Raw genomic sequence first — 15134 nt, forward strand, 5'->3', positions numbered from 1 at the left:
TTATTTTGGAGTAGAGGCTGTCACGGGAGATGCTGGAAAGATGAGAGAGGCTTGCAAAGGTTATAGAGGGCACTACTCACTCAACTTAAGCTCAGCCAGATGATCGGGAAAATGCAAGGATTCAAAACTAAGGGTTGGAAAGGCAGAAGCCAGGCACGCCTGGGCCCTTGGTGGCTCAGGGCCTTGAGAGAAGCACAAACTGCACAGGGATGGGAGCCCAAGGCGGGTTAGCAGTGCCTGACTTGTTCCCTGAGGTCGGCAGTCCAAGCAGAGGAAGACCTAACCTGTTCCCGATTACCAGCTCCTTCAAGGACAAAAGGACCCCCCAAACCTAGGAAATCATGATGTAAGTCCTGGGTCAGGTTTAAGGCTTCACATTTTTTCTACGAGACTAGAATAGTCTCCTCCATTCCTAACTGCAGGGTTGGACTGCAGAAGGACAGAACCTGGTGTGCTGGTGACGACCAGGGATACACAACTGCCCTAGAAGATTCCTGGCACTCTCCCCAGTCCGGTTTTTGGAATTCAGTACACCCTCGTCTTACATGGAGAGGCAGGTACCGGTGGGTTTCCTACAGTCCAGGTATTATGCAAAGCACACTGAAGAAAAGGGACCATGTTTCATCCTGCGTCCAGGCAAATCCACGTGGTCCCCCCTTTAAAGCCTGACCTTTCTCAATGAAAAGGCACCGGGACTTGAAATGCCTTCCCTCTTGCAGAGGACTACTCTGGATCAGGCTCTAGATGTGGCTCTGGAAGCAGTGTCTTCACTGGAATCAGACCAATCCGCTCCAGGTGCCAAGGATGCACTCCCTTTTGCAGCTTGAGGCCTCACAAAAGGAATCTGCCCTCAGGCAACGAGGACAGAAAAGGGATGAGAAAATCAATGGGAATAAAACAGAGGTTCCCCCCCCCACTGGCATTTGACTATATATTCCGTATCTTTTGTGTAGTATGGCTAAATATTTCATCTTAAAACAAAAATTTCATAGGAATTTTAAAACATTTGGAGGAGAATCTCAAATTTATGTCACTTTTTTCCCTTAAAGGATATAACCTGATGCTCAATGTGTTTTCTATACTGTTCTGGAAAATATCTACACTGCCCTTCTTTCATATCCAGTAAAATGCATTAGGAAATTCCCTAAATGTCTCATGTCTACAAAATTGCTTTAAAGAATACATTACATCTTTTTCTTATTATGAAAAAAAGTAAGGGTTCTTGCAGTAAAGATAAGAAGTCCACTTTCCAATACTTTAGCCTTTGGAATTTTGATGTCAGACGTGAAAAAAAAATTTTTTTTCTTCCTCAGCCCATTTTTCTCCAATATAAAATGCCTGTGCACTTGGATCAGCTTCATTAAAGAAACCACTATTTTAATATGTTGGTCTGTTTTTATTTGATTTAAAGAATGACAGTCGCCCAAGGGTATCTAACTAGAGTTACATGGTTTGACAGGTAAAAAAAAATATTCTGGGGGCGCCTGGGTGGCGCAGTCGTTAAGCATCTGCCTTCGGCTCAGGGCGTGATTCCGGAGTTCTGGGATCGAGCCCCACATCAGGCTCCTCCGCTGGGAGCCTGCTTCTTCCTCTCCCACTCCCCCTGCTTGTGTTCCCTCTCTCGCTGGCTGTGTCTCTCTCTCTGTCAAATAAATAAATAAAATCTTTAAAAAAAAATATTCTGAGTGAGTCTTTCCTATTAATGGATATTAATTTAAGTGGGCTCAATTGTGTGCCCTCTCGAGTTTGCATCAGAGTCTTATAATCTACAGAAAGAGGTGTCTAATCCAGAAAAGTCCCAAAGAGAGAACCACCTCATCCTTTCTAATTTATATTTTCTGGAAGTTATGATAACGACTCTGGGATGGCATCTTGTTAATTTTCTCTTCTTCCCATAGGTGAAATTTTTGCCATGGTTAAAAAATCCAACTAACAGAAGTCAGACTATGGAACAGATGCTGCAGAAAAAACCACGCAAAGAAAACCCTATCTTTCTGCTCACTTACTTTCGCTAAAACTTGCGTGGAAAAGACAGACACGCTGCTCGGCCACCTTGTACATTTGCATCCTCTGTTCCCCTTTGTTCCTTCTCTCTGTTTTTGTAACGTCTACATTTTGGCCTTTCTCTGCTGCCTCTTTGGGTTCAGATCTTTCCAACTGAGCACTTCCCGTGAAAAGGAAAAAAAAGAAGAAATATAGCAATTAGCATACATTATGTGGCTGCACCACTAGTCAGCTCACAAACACGTCTGCGTGAAGGACAAGTGGGCCCTGTTTTGTCTTGTCTCCTGGACTGTCTTGCCCTGCTCACAGCCTGCCATTTGCCAGCGAGAGATGCCCGCCCCTTCCCTTCCCCTGCTCGCAGCTTTCCCAGCCACTGCACAGCCCGGCCAGCTTTACTGGCTCGAAGTATTTAATGAGTTTCTAATTCAGTTTTGGCTCTGGAACCCGGCCAGCTACCACCGCCCCGGGCTTGCATTTCCCTTTATACATGATCAGGGAAGAGCCAGAAAGACAGTTCTTGTCACTATTGGACTTCGATGGGGAGGATTCACTCGTCTTCACGTGACCACACGACCTTGCTGACTGCAGACAATCCAGGGACTAAAGGCCGTCCTCTTGGACAGCAGGGGGAGACAGGGGGAGACACAACTCTGGGTGCTCAGAAGCAGCTTCTAGGGAAGGAACGCTGCTCTGTCATCACCGGACCTCAGTCCAGCAGGACAGGAAGAAGAACTAGACCACCCTGAATACTTGTTGGGCCAATATGCCATGCATCGTACATACAGGTGCCCTTCACCTAAGAGGACCCTGGAACACTCTCCACCGTGATTCTAGCAGCCAACTCTCTCCATGGGTTCACATGCTGCCCTTACTCTCCTGGAAGCCCATGTGGCTCACAAAACAGCAGAGCTCCTCAGAGGAAGGCTGTGTATAAGCCACAGAAGCTATTACTCTGGGAGAAACTGTTGAGGAAACATTCTGGGACTTAAAGCACTGACACATGCCTATCACTGATTCCGTTTCTATGTTAGCTATGCAAACCACAGCCAGGATGTTTCCATCTATTCTACCTGGTCTTCCTGGGGGCTTGCGTGTGCTGTTCCCTCTATCTGGAATACTTGTCCCCTCCCATTTACTTGACTGCCTCCAATTGTCCCTTCCAGTCTTAGAGACACAGCGCCACCTCTGGCATGTGCCCCTGAGTACCCAATCCCAGAGCAATGGGCGCTTACGTCCTGCGACCAGCAACACCACACAAGCTTCTGCAGGCGGTGAGCACAGAGGCCCACGGTGATGTCGGACACCAGATTTCAAGATGGAATCTGGGGCTTTCTTACAGAGGGACGTTTGGGCATTTATTTCATATTCACGAGTGGAGAGGACTGTATGAAAAAAGTCTCCCTGGGGGCGCCTGGGTGGTTCAGTCTTTAAGCATCTGCCTTCGGCTCAGGGAGGGATCCCGGCGTTCTGGGATCGAGCCCCGCATCAGGCTCCTCCACTGGGAGCCTGCTTCTTCCTCTCCCACTCCCCCTGCTTGTGTTCCCTCTCTCGTTGGCTGTCTCTCTCTCTCTCAAATAAATAAATAAAATCTTTAAAAGAAGAAGAAAAGAAAAAAAAGAAAAAAGTCTCCCTAATTGAAATTGTAGTTCAAGGTTTTGAAAAGAACACGGTAATACTGATTGAACAATGGATGTAGACGAGTTGAAAAGAGGCTTTGCAAATGAGGCAGATAGGAATAGAGACTGATTTAGATAAAAGTTAGAGTTAGCTATTTTTAAATAGCTGCATAAATGTATCCCACACAAGCTATGATTCTACCTATTCGTAAATACCCAGGAACAAGTTGTTAAAAATAGGTAACTGACTGAATCTAGTCATTAAAGAAATGACTATATTTTACTTACAAATATGGGTTTTAAACCCAATCAACTGATAATTTAAAGCAGTTTAGAGTCAAAGCACATTCCAAAAGACTGGCTGAATGGGGCTGGTTACCTTATGAGGTAGTAAGGCGCCCATTACGGAGACGGATAGGAAGCTAAGAGCTAATGGTTCGCCCAAAACTAGCAGCCCTAGAATGGGGGCTCCTGACTCTGCTGACCAGCAAAGCATGTGGAGTGCTTGTTAAAATGACAGAAGACTAGGCCCGCTCTAGACCGAGCAAATCAAAATCCTTAGAGTCAGGGTTAAAACCGGGAGTTTTACCAGGTGATGATTCTGATTACCAGGCAGCTTTGGGCGGCTTTAGGAAGGCTTCCATGTAGGAAGGCATCTGGACGGGACCTAAAAGATGGTGAGTACAATGAAGCAAGAAGCCATATAGCTGGGAAGCTCCAAGCTCTGGGAAACAAGCCTTTGGGGATGAGGTGATGCGGTCCAATTGGAGGGCGTGCAGCCTGGAACCCACGTTTACAGAAATGTGAATCTGGACACATCTATTCCAAATCTTTGTTTGGCAGACATGGACATTAAGTTTCAGAAAGGCCGAGCGACTTGTCCAGAGTCAGAGAGCAAGATCACGGCAGAGCCAGGAGTCAAGCAAGCATGGGTATCCCAATGCCGGCTCTTTTTCTTTCCAAAAGGACCCCTGCAGAGGCCGAGGATGCTCGCGTGAGGCTCTGGACCCCAGAGCTGTGTGATCTGGATGCTTCCCTCCTACACCTGCACCCACACAACAAACGGAAACTGTGTTTCATCATCCATTAAGTGGTATCATCTCAAGTGACGTCAGAGGTCTTTGATTCTTTGTTCAGATTCCTTATTGGAAGCCAAAGACGGGCTGCAAGAGGAGCAATGTAAGCTCAGTTCGTAGGTTCCCTATTTGGGGCCCTGAGGGCAGAAATAACGGACTCTCATCCACTGAGGCTAAAACTGTTGGTCACCCATCCTCTCTTCTTTTAGAAAAAGAATAGGCTGGAAAGCCTAACTGTCCTATATACAAAATGCTTTAGAGTGGCGGCAGGAAACTCTAACATAGCATATCCAGTGAGTTTCCTCTCTTTGGCTCCTCTAGGTTTTGCTTTTACAGCCCTCAGAGAACCCTCACGGCAAACTCCAAAAGTTTTGGAGTTTGGATGAAATGAAAATCCCTGCACGCTGTACTGGAAGTCTTCGCGCCCATGGCATAATCACCCCGAGCGACACTCACTGTGCTATGATTAATATTCCACCCATGAGCATTCATAAAACGTAAAGGTCTCAAAGTGGAGTGGAGGAAGTGTTTCTTACTGGTAGTGACTTGATATTTACTAAGTCCCTACTGTGTTGCGTCCCTCACAATGCACAAAAACAGCAAAGCCTCTGGGCTCCACGGAGGTGACAGAATCTAAGATCGGGAAAAAAAATATGTGGTCATCCTTATATTTCTTCAGAAATATTTCACAAGCACAACCATGCAGTAATGCATGTCACTACTGGGAGTCAAGGAGTAAGCTGTTTAGAAACAGCTCTGTTCGAGATGAACTCCCTTGTTTTAAAAAATGCTTTCCTTTTTCTTAGAACCATTTTATTTTCATCTCTCCTCCAAGGAGTAAGACAAAAAGAGAGAAAAAGAAGATGCCCTTCCCATCGTGCCGTGGCCCTCACATCAAACATTTCTCAAGTGGGTAACCTTGAGAAGATGTCAGAGGAAACCAAGGGGCTTTCAAGCTGTCCTATTAGCAATGACTTGAATGGGGAAAAAAACATTTCTGCCTCTATGTTTTGCTCTTCCCTTTCTCCCCAGCTCAGATACTCATCTTGTCAATCAGCCCAGTTTTGCCAAGTGACATGCCATATCCTTCATCACAGAACACCAGGCCTGACGCCCCGCCAAGTCAGCTGAGTACCTGGGCACCTTGCGTGGAGTGAGGTTGCCTACGGCGCTGTCTCAGACTTAAAAAGCCCGTAAGGACTCAAACGGGCTGTCAATTCTGGCTTTTTCAACACCTGTTTTTCACCATGCCATCAGTAGAGCCGAGTGTGAGCGGACAGTGCAGAAATCCCAAGGGTAGGAAAGAAGGGCAGAGATTAGGAATGTTACTAACTGCCTAACAGCCACTTTCCCTGTCCATCTGTCTGCCAGATTCCTTCCCTAGCTGGGGGGGGGCGGCAGGAGGCACTTGGAGTTGAAAAGAGTCTCAGAGAAAAGCGTTCTCGGTGCACTCATCCCTTCCCTGTAACACCAGTACTAGTACTAGGATCCCTACAAACCAGACAGCCACCCTTTATTGACTGCTTCGGATGTGTTCCTTACATACCGTAACATTAATTCTAATCGTCAACAAGAGCTCTATGATGAACTTCACTGGATATGTGGAGAAACTAGGTATGGAGAATTTAAGAACTCGGCCAAAGCCACAGCTGGTGAGTGGCAAAGCTGCGATCCAAACCCAGGTGCACCTGGAATCAAAGCCCATCTTCTTGGCCCCGTCAGAACCACCAAGTCAAACACCCTGGCCGACTCAAGTCTGTGCTCTTCTCTGTCACCTGACCCAGATCTGGGATTCTTGTGGGTGCGGATCCCAGAATCCAAGGGAGAAGCGAGCGGTGTATTCTCACCAGGGCCAGCAAGTGGCCAAGGTGTGGGAGCACCATTAACTACTCACATGATGTAAATGGTGTGCCCTGGAGCTAACCAGCCAAGCAGGGTGTGTTCTGCAGCCATCCTGGCACATGAAATCTCCAATTCTCTAGGCCTACGGCTAGACCTCACCTACCCAGGTAATACTGCAAGGCCCAGGACCAATGAGCACTTACCTCTGTGGTCCGTGTAGCTTCTTCTTGAAGATCTCCAAGGACAAAGATTCTATAACGGCCTCTAGCAAGTCACACAGACGATGCTGGTCCCTAAGATGGAAAGTGTACAATCCCTTCCATTTGCCTTGTTTCTACTTGCTGAGAATGAACAGGTGTCTTACAAGACTGAGGCTGCCTCTAAACCTGTTGCAAGGAGTACATACTAGCCCTGTCACTCTCCGAAAGACCTAAAATAATATATTCTAGCATTAAATGACTGCATCACGAGGCTACTGAATTGATATAAAAGGAGGCATCATGAAATGATTAACCACAGGAACATTTATAAACCCTTCTTACTTAAAGACACTGAAAAAGAAAGAGGCTTATTTCTAAACAGTGTAGTCAGCCAGGCTATTTCCAACCTACACTCAATTCCTAGACAACAGTCATAGTTGCTGAAATAACTCTAGCTATTTCTAGCCGAGCAAAATAAATACAGGATGAAAGAAAAGTATAACTTGTAGTAAAAGATCTAATACTATTGCCCCTGATTAAAGATGCTATTTGCTTTTCAGAGTCTTCTCCAAAACAGCTGGAAAGTGGTTATCAGACGGGGTTTTGGGGTTTTGTTTTCAGGGTTTGTTTTTTTAAGTTCTCAACCTACAACGTACAGGACAATTGCCAACACTGCCCATTCTCTCTGTCCCTCATCAACAGTATCTTTCCTCCTGCTTCCAGATTCTCATCTAAGCTCAAAGTGAACATGGAAACACAAAGAAGATAAAGCAGTGGTGGCACTCCTTCCCTTGCTGGGTCCAAGTCCCATTTCTGCCCTTCTGCACAAGAACTAAAGTAGTCATGCGCCTTAGCTCCAGAAGACACCACAGAACGGCAAGGCAATAAGGAGCTGGTCGGGTATCATTCCACCAGGCGAAAAGCATCATTCCCTGTGAACAGAGGCTGCCTGTGCCCCCCTTCTCAAGTTCAAACGACCATGAGAAAGGTCTGGATCCCACACTATCCACAGAAGACTGCACCCTTAAAATGGGGCTCAGACTCAGATATGAATTTGGTATGAAACTCTGGCTCCTATAGGCCCCTAAGATCTATGTGGAATCTTCACAAACGTTCCTTTCTTGACTTCCGTCATTCCGTGCCTAGGCGGCTCCCTCTAAAACTCATCAATGCCAGCATTTAATGAACATTAAGAGAGTCTAGAAGACACTTCTTCCTCCAGGGTGTAAGGTAAATCACTAGTATAATGATGGTTCTCAACAATAGAGTATATCGATTTAAACACATAATTTCATATACAAAGGCAAGCTGGAAGATAGCCTATGATTAATTACTTGCCAGCCTTTAGGAAATAGCCCTTAGGTAATACTCTTCTTTGGGTTAATATATCCTATTTGCCTTTTCAGGAGCTTCCAGACCCTGGACGTTTTTTGTTCTCTCCAAAGACTGAGGTAAGTTGTTCCTGCTTTTAAGGGTTCCTATGAAATAAGTCTAAATGGAGGCATAATGGGGTGTAATATATTGTCTTCATATATTAAGTATATCATATAATATAATAGGCACGTCATTTTAATACATTAGACATATATTTTAAATATTTAATATAATTAACATATTTAACATATTATTAAGTAGGAATATAATGACTCCTAAATACACTTCTTCAAGGAAGGACCACCTTTTATAGTCTTTTATAGCACAGGTTTGGGTTTTTTTCAGTCTTGATCACATAGGGCAACTTCTCTCCCAGAGGCAATGAAAGAAGCTGGGGAGATGGGCATCTTGAGTTCAAATCCAGGCATGGCAGTTTGCTAGCTCTGACCTTCAGGCTCCTCATGGGTAAATGGGACTAATCGCACCCACATTTCATTGGGCCAAAGTGAGAATTAAATGGGGTCTTGCTCATGGGAGCCTGGCATGTGGGTGCTCAGTAATAGTAACAGCCTTAATCACTATACTAATTGAACTGGATATATTACAGGTCCCAAACTTCCTCCCCAGCCCCAGAATCCTTCTTCCTGTCTCAAAGATGCCCTGCTCAGCTCCATTCAGCATCCTCCACCCACCAGCACTCACTCCTACGCTGCTCCGCCATGACAGTCCAAGAACCCAACAGCACAAGTGCCTCGTATTACCACAATCTTGCCTCATACCTTCCTTCTTCATTTCCACTGACCACAAGTCTTGGATCTCGCTAGGAAATGACCAAAATTCCAAGATGTCCTTGCTCTACCAATGGATACATTGGTGATTCTCTTCAAATGAGTCATCCTAAAATCACAAAGCTGGAACACCATTAAAAACTTCCCCACTCAGCCACATTTCCCTTGCGTACCCATGGCTGCTATGTTTAAGGGAATCCAGTCACATTTTCCAAACACCTCTCTTTCTTCTTTCCGATTGCTTTAGTCGCCTTAATAGCTGTGTGAAATTAGGACAAGATTTAAGGTTCATTCAGGTTTGCATCATTTTAGAGTTTCTGACTATCCCATACAATCCATCTGATTATAAGGACTGTAATAAAAGAGGACAAAGAGTATTAACAGCCAGCATCTAGTAACTTCTTTCTATGTGCAAGGCACTTTCTATGTGCAAAACACTGTGCAAGGCCTGTGTTATCTCCTTCACTCCTGTCATTTCCCAGAGTCCAAAAGCAATTCCTGGAAGGTTTGGACTTTGCTTCCCCAGCAATGATCCATTAGGGGATGACCATGAATCTTATCAGGCAGGTATGGGCTATCTAGTCATTTTTTCTACTTTCAGGGACTGAAATCAATCATTTCTTTTAGATTCTGCTGTCTATTCGTCCCCCAGGCTCCTCCTCCTCCCCTGTAATCAAAGATGTCCTTCCCAGTCAAGCCCCAGGGAGGGCGTGGGAGCCCATGGCTGGCTGGCCCCAGGAATCCCATCTCCATCATGTCCTTTGGCTCCCACTGTCTGCAGCCCACAGCTGCAGCTGCTGACCTATGTTTTGCTGCTATTTGCATTTCAAATAAGTTAATAAAAGCAACGAACTAAATAATAAATTGGAGATTTGTGCTTAAAACAACGATAACAAAGACCTTTGAGTAACCCACAGTACCATAGAAAAGCAACTCAGTAATACCACTGATGATACTTTATACACATACAGAGCCTCTCAGCTGATTATCTCGGGATTTTTATAAACATTACCCTCTCAATCCAGAGTGAAAAATAACATCTTTGCGTAGGAAAACTAGGTCAAGACAGATATAAAAGAAATGTACTGATTTGCATACGATTACAATTAAAGTCAGTCAATCATTCATACATCTATTGAACACACATTTACCAGCAGTGACTAAGCCTCGTCACTCGGGCCCCAGCCAGTCAGCGTGGATGTGGGGAGCTTAGAATCCATTGCCCTATGCAAATAACCTACTGCCCTTAGGAGCCAGGAAGGCGAAAGGTCTGGTCTACAATATGCTGCTTCTCAGCTTTGGCTCAAGTGGTTTTCCCGGTCTCAGTCTCCTCAACGGGGAGGTGGGAGTGGGCGGGGAGGGAGTTTGTACTGGCTGCTTTTCAGAGTCTCTTTCTGCTCTGATGATCAAAGGTAACTCAGGCACTTCATTCCCGCTCTGTGTCCCTGTTTATGTGAGCGGAAACACTGTTTCCCATACTGTGTAGGAAAATGCGTGGCAACAGAATTTGGAACTGGAAGAACCATAAAGTCCCTAAATCTTACCGGGCCCTGGTTTCCTGCTCTACAAATGGGAACAATGACAATGCGTATCTACAGGGCTGTTCCAAGACTTAAACGGGATGAGAAGTAACGTATGAGCAGCGTTGTGGGAAAGCACTGTGTGAATAAATGTGAGTTACCACGACCCTCCTGAAATCTCACAATCCCCTTCAGGATCAGGAGCTGACAGCTCATCTCTCCTCTGCGCGGAAGCATCGCTGCCAGGATTTTACGCTTATACTACTCCACCAGCTCACAGTGGCTTTTACTACATGGCCGTGCCGGTCCATTATCACATTGCTTTTTTCTTTTTTTTTTTTTTTTAAAGAAGATGGGATTCTAAAATTTCCTGCCTTCACCTGTTGTCTCCTTGGTCTGTAAGTGTTCATTTGGCCAGACAGAATTCTGTTTTGTCTTCTAAATGGAACACTTATCCCCGGGGTGGGGAGGCTTAAGAAATTCTATACAGAACAAAGGTGGGCTGAGGAGCAGGGAGGGATCAGGGAGGGGTCACAGGCAAGGTCTACACCCCCCCAGGCTGGTGCTTTTTCCCTCCTGCCTCCACACAGCCCAGAGTAGCAAGCGCAGTGGCCAATGCCGTGAAGGAAAACCAGTGTTTCAGAAGCAGAGGAAATGAACAGCAGGCAAGAAGGGGACAGAGGTGTAAGCCTGAGGAGCTAAATGTGTCCAAAATGAAAACCCTCCAACTGCTTCCTGTACTCTTTCTATCACACGTTCCACAAAAACGCTACTCCAAGCGAGGAGAAAAGTGTCAAGAAATGAAGGGATTCAAGAAATACCTTAAAAATGGCCATCATGGACCCTAACACCACTGCTCTTCCAAATGTGCTGACGTGGGGAACACAGCGTGGAGGCCCTGAATGTGGCTGTGTGTGCCTGGAAATGATGCTTGTGCGATCTCTTGATAAAGGATGATGTTCCCCCTGCACAGACTTAAACACTCGGCCCTATTTACAAAGAGATTTCATTTAATCCATCACATATTTTTGCTGTTAGTATAACTACCAGAAACTTCCAACGACAGGAATACACAAAACCACATCTTCTGTTTTTCAGCCAACACATTCTCACTAAATCATATTCTCAATCACTGCTTTTGTGGAGTCAGTCAACAGCTCAAGAACCGCCAGTGGCTCCCAAGTGTCCTCAGGATGGAACCTAAACTCTTCAACCTAGAATTTAAGCTCTTTCACAAGTGGGCTCTTTGCTATACTCTGGGGGGAGCAAATGTGCAACACATGGGAATTTCACTCTTGAAGAGTTTAATATGCTAGTCAATGAGACCACATAGACTTTTGTATAGAAAATATTTAGAAAATAATATATTCTAGTATATAATCAATTGCTAAGCCAGTGAAGGGACGCAGCATGCAAGGACATGGATTTGTCTCCCGTTCACCAGAACACCCAGCCTTCCATTTCTACTCTGTTCAGAAAAGTACCTCATCCACCACTCAGCCTGTAGGCTAGAATAATCTAGGCTTTGGAGTACCTTGATGACATACACAAATTTGCAGTGCACCTGGATTTGTCAGGGCCCAAGTTCCCGGATGAAAGAATCCCAGCTTAGAAGACACTGTCCAGATGTGCAGAAACTAACAGGAACTGGTCAGCTGCCTGTTCACCGTGCACAGAGGGACCCACGAACAGGAAGGCTCGAGAAAGCCCAGGACCTGCTGGAATGCCCAGAACCAGTGGGTCTGAGGCAAAGAGATCCCGGGAACAAAAAACAGCTTCCAGAGACCCCGATTCTGGTCACAAAAAGCAGTGCATTGGGTAGGCCTGGGGGCCTTCGTCCACGTGTACCTCTCTACCTGGTCGGGGTCCCGTGTTTGTTTATTCAGGAAAATCCTGGTTGGCAAAGTGCATGAGCTCAGCTGGGCAGGAAGCTGGGCACAGCTGGGACAATAAGCCCCATGGCTCCAACCCTTCCTGTGATCTTGCCTGCCTGCGGCCATCTGCACTGGCCACATTAACTAAAAGTTGTCAGACCTCCTTTTGTGTTGTGTAGACACTACCGCTATGTCTGTCTGCAAACAGATAAAGTTGTTAACAGCAAACTGGAATGGGACCAAAAGCATTCAATTGGTCCAAAAATATGTCAGCCTAACATACACTAGGAGGAAAGTCACCCGGTCTGTGTGGCATCATACACAGGCCCTGAGCAAGGCTGTCCCGACACCTTGGCCCTAAATCCCGTGCCCTCTGCTCAGGAGGACACTTCCTGTACATACTATTCCTACAGAATCTGACAGTGTCGTGTGCACTGTGACAGAAACACAAGAATGAGCTGGGAATAGTAGATAAGTAATAAAGAAAATAAATTCCCCAGTGGAAATATTAGCAAAATAATAAAAGTAATCATAATTCTGTACCGATACGCTTGCTTTGGTTTTGCTTTTGTTCAATATGAGAGATCTGCAGGGCATTTTAATCAAGAACTGCTTCCTAACTGTATTTCCAACCTGCAAGATTTAGTCAGAAATTATGTTTTGAAGGTCATCCTGTCAACCTCAGGAAAGATTTTTTTTTTTAATGGAAATTATGAAAGCAGTAGCACAGGCTTTGGGAAGGTAGTCTGTGCAGCAGACTGGCCACAAGGTCCCACAACTGAGAGCTGGAGATGTTCTTGGCATTTCCATTCTCACGTGTTATTCAAAGTTGACCTGTGGTCTCGAAACATAAGGAAAGGGATCCCCTCTCTCTTTGTCTGATGACCAGAAAGGAACCCAGAAAATTAATAAGGAAACACAGACTGATTTTGATATCTTCAAGGGTTTAGATCCCTCACGGCCCATCATATTTATCCCCCATCCCACGCCGCCCCAACACCACCCAAAGCCACAAACCATCTCACTGCCCGGGTGGTCTCGCCAGGACTCGGTTCCAATCCACAATCCTGTTATAAATCACCACCGCACTCTCCCTAGGCCTCAATTCTGCTTGTCTTCACTTTACTTTTGAGTAAGACTGGAATGGAAGATTGGTACCTATGAAAATGGCAAAACGAGATTGCTTCCAACAAATATTTCCAGACTTCAGTCAATTAAAAGACCTCATCCCTTCACGTGAGGAAGTTTTGGTGAGTGATTCTTAGCAAGTCAGATCTGGTCCCTGCACATTTGTGACATCGTTTACAGCAGGGAAGATGATGTGGGTTTGGCACGTGAACACCTCCCGGCTCCCTGGTCTGGGAACGCAGGCAGCCAGCAGCTCAGCCTGTTGCTACGTAACAGAGCAAAGCTAACATGCGGTCTCACGTGTGCAAATGGGAAGGGCAGAGAGACAAATCTGTGCAAAAAGACTCAGCAAACACATAGCTGAGGCAAACACAAGGTAACTGAGTAAATATTTGTCTGTCATCTGTTCAGAATTCATAGAGCCAGATGCCAGTCATAGCCATAGTGCAATTTCCTGACTTCAATTTTGTTTTTTTATACTCACTCCTGGGACCTTAGACAGGCTTTCTTCTCAGACTTCAGACAGCCTCAGTTCCCTTTTGGTTCCTCTGGTGGAACCATGTTGCTTCTGGTTACAAGGCCGGCCAGAGGCCCAGGATCCACCTGTAGCCACACTGCTTGCAAAGGCCTGACTGCACAATGTTCTCCCTCAAAATGGTCTTTTTCAACAAAAGCTGTACTTTCTTTTTTTAAAAAAAGCCTGGCAGATTCATAAGAAATGTCATTAAAAATAGCACGAGATTTTCCAAATACTTTGTTTTTCTACATGTTTCCTTCATAGACCTGCCGTTGGTCAACATAATGCTTGGGGTAGGAAGGGGAGAGAACAGGGTTGGAGGCCTGGGTTTTGCAGGAAAAAAAAAGACATTCCCATTTTAAGAAGTGAGGGGCTGACTGCTTAACTGTGTCACACCGCTCCTAGAGAAAAAAATACCTTGGTTTTTTTTAATGTATTTAAAACCAGATAGGATAACCTACATGCATACTCTGCTAGAATGCTGCTCTGATTTGTACCTTTAAAAAGGACCACCTTCTGAACGAACTGAGCACACATACCGGATCCCAGAACAGTAAAAGGACATTAATGGACCAAATGGGGAAATCCAAGTAAAATCTATAGTTTATCTAATAGCAGCCTACCAAAGTTAATTTCTCATTTTTGATTAAAGTGCCGTGGTTATAGAAGCTATGAATAATGTAAGAGGAGAAGCTGGGTGAGGGGTCTACAAGAATGCTCTGCACTATCTTTGCTAAATTTAAAATTATTAAAAATTCTGCATATCTACAATCTAAAAATTCTTCTGTAGGTCTGAAGTTACTCAAAAATAAATGTCTAAAAAAATAAATGTCCAAAGTGATTAAAGACGTGGTCAGTCTGACAGCGCTTCTTTCCTATCTGAAAAGCAAGGGAGGGATTTGTGAGAACCACGGATCCAGAGAACCAGGCCCCGGGGTAAGGCTGGCCCAGCACTGCGGGTTCAGGAGCCAACCGACAGGGCAGCAAGACCACGCACGCTCCTCTCAGTCTCCAAGAGACGGCCCTTCGAAGACTTGAACAAATTATGAAAACGAAGGCAGGCCGCCTGCGGACAGTTCAGCCTCCACAACACGGAACAGCAGCCAGCTTTCGCCCAAATCCCCTGCCCCAGAAACAATCCTTCCTGTTCCTCTTTTCATCGTATTCCCTTTGACTTGCACAGATATTTTTTTTT

General features: G+C 45.3%; 1 protein-coding gene and 1 long non-coding RNA gene across 2 annotated transcripts in view; one reads left to right on the top strand and one right to left on the bottom strand.

The window, feature by feature from the left end:
* LOC121100711 overlaps window positions 1-1416 on the top strand; it is a 28482-nt gene extending 27066 nt beyond the window's left edge. The window contains exon 6 of the long non-coding RNA XR_005832476.1: window positions 423-1416. This is a non-coding gene — a long non-coding RNA (uncharacterized LOC121100711). The remainder of the gene's footprint in view (window positions 1-422) is intronic.
* Window positions 1-15134, bottom strand: part of MAP1B (microtubule associated protein 1B) — an 87002-nt gene that overhangs the window by 32087 nt on the left and 39781 nt on the right. The gene's annotated exons all lie outside the window — the stretch shown is intronic.

This window comes from Ursus maritimus, unplaced genomic scaffold, assembly GCF_017311325.1.
Source record: "Ursus maritimus isolate PB19 unplaced genomic scaffold, ASM1731132v1 scaffold_5, whole genome shotgun sequence".
NCBI classification, from domain to species: Eukaryota; Metazoa; Chordata; class Mammalia; order Carnivora; family Ursidae; genus Ursus; species Ursus maritimus.